Source organism: Penaeus monodon, chromosome 14 (assembly GCF_015228065.2).
Source record: "Penaeus monodon isolate SGIC_2016 chromosome 14, NSTDA_Pmon_1, whole genome shotgun sequence".
Lineage (NCBI taxonomy): Eukaryota > Metazoa > Arthropoda > Malacostraca > Decapoda > Penaeidae > Penaeus > Penaeus monodon.
The window spans coordinates 42,816,281-42,818,780 of NC_051399.1; the positions used below are offsets into that span (position 1 = coordinate 42,816,281).

At 31.0% G+C, this 2,500-nt stretch overlaps 1 protein-coding gene across 1 annotated transcript in view; it reads right to left on the bottom strand.

Annotated features, from left to right (window-relative positions):
- Positions 1-2,500, bottom strand: part of LOC119581160 (UDP-glucuronosyltransferase 2C1-like) — a 27,443-nt gene that overhangs the window by 12,360 nt on the left and 12,583 nt on the right. The window lies entirely within an intron of this gene.

Here is a 2,500-nt window from a genome sequence, read left to right on the forward strand (position 1 = left end):
TAATAATAATATATTATTATTATTATTATAATGATAATAATAATAATAATAATAAAAATAATAATAATAATAATAATAATAATAATAATAACAATAATGGTAATAGTAATAACAATAATAATAATAATAATAATAGTAATAATAATAATAATTATTATAATAATAATAATAATAATAATAATTATTATTATTATTATCATCATTATTGTTATTATTATTATTATTATAATAATGATAATAATAATAATAATAATAATAATAATAATAATAATGATAATGATAATAATAATAATAATAATGATAATAATAATAATAACAACAACAACAACAACAACAACGACAATAACAACAGTAATTATAATAATATAATAATAATAATAATAATAATAATAATAATAATAATATTAATAATAATAATAATAATAATAATAATAATAATAATAATGATAATGATGATCTTTATTATCACGTTCATTATCGATATCATCATTATTATGATTATCGGTGTTAATATTGTTGCTATTATTATCATTATTATCTATACTATCATCATCACTATTATTATTATTATTATTATTATTATTATTATTATTATTATTATTATTATTGTCGTTATTATTATTTTATTATTATTATCATTATTATCATTATTGTTATTCTCATTATCATTGTTATCTTTATCCTTACTATAATTGTTATTATCATTATTATTATTATAAAAATTATCATTGTAAACATTATTATTATTCTCCTCTTAATGATTTAGCATCGTTAGTATTATTACCATTATTATCATTATTACTTCATCTACGTATGATCCCAACAATATAAAATATCATTGAAATACGTACTACACAAGGCACGCAAAAATTCCGGTGTCATATGCAGAGAGAGTTTCTGACACATTGCGCTAGAATTGCAGAATTGTGGGATTTTCATCAGCAGAGTCCTCTCCGTCTGTCAGCTTTTAGTTAATTTTAAGCAGTACAAGCCACAGAACATATTGATTGTGACAATTTTCGAGTCTGCTTGTGTTTGCCGTAAGTAACGCATATGCAAATGAGAAGGCATTTCTTCTCTGTCTTTTTTTCGGAGAGTTTCTAATATTAGAGAGCGTGTATAGTACGGTTGCTGTACTCCATCATGCACATGGCAGATCGCTTTTCTCACGTCTCACGCCTCGAAACTCTGTGGATTGCTACCTTGCTCTCGAGTGCTTGCTAATCCGCGAAACTGTTTGACTTTTTTTTTTTTTTTTTTTTTTTTTTTTTTTTTTTTTTTTTTTTAGGTAAACCCATTCTCTCATAGTACTTGTCTCATAACATTTTATTGCCTCGCAGTAAACAAGAACCTCACACGATGTTGTCAGTTACATGTTTTCTCTCGCGTGTCATGCGTCAGTGCCTCACCGTGCCACGTACTTGTGCCTCGTGCATGTGACAAACACCGTGTACTAAGTTTCCCATGAGCCGCTCAGCAGGTGTAGCGACGGAGTGTCATTGACCGACAAACCACCATGCTGTCGGCGCCGTGTATTTTTTTCTGTACTTTTCCATTAGCCACATCACGCTCAGTCGTATGCCTATATCTGTAAGTACGTGTTCTTGTGCGTTTGTTTTTTCTTATATAGCTGTGATTTATCGTCTAATATGAGTATTCGAAATTCCTTTCCATTTTTGTTATCCACATGTTTATATCATTCTAATTCTGAAACTGTTTTTGCTATAACTGTTTTTTTTTTTTACCTCACATTCACCAGCATATGACTACGAACTCGCATTTTCTTTAGAAATGATACACTGACTCCTATACACTAATTACTTTCTCACACCCATTCACCCCCTAATATCTCATCATTTATCAACTTCAGACTTACTCCTCCCTCACTAACCTCACTGACAAATACCCCATACTTACCTCACGAGCCTCAACCCCTCACTCGCTTATAAACTGACCCTCACAACCTCACAGCAATGGCCACCACCCCGCCCCGTGCGCCTCGCCCTCCTCAAATTCTAAGCCAGTGCTCGAGCATAATATAACGAAGGAACTGTGAAAATGACTGAACATGTGTCTGCAGGAAGCCGTATTTGCGTTCATAAAAGTAAGCCTTTACGACCTCATTATGCGTAAACGTCATAGTTTCGCCACTGATGCAGTAAGGGTGAATGTTCAAAGATATGCAAAGAAGAGGGAAGGCTGAAAAAAATGGGTCGAAATTTGCCTAATATTGTTACTGTCTGCATCACGTTACTTCTGTTAATATCTACGTGATGTTTTATCAGCTTTTGTTGCATTAATTTTTTTTTATTACATTCAGTTACTCTATTATCAACGATTACATTAGTTGATACGGTGTGTAAAACTGTTGGGTTTTGAGAAGTGAACTATGTAAGCACACACACACACACACACACACACACACACACACACACACACACACACACACACACACACACACACACACACACACACACACACACACACACACACACACACA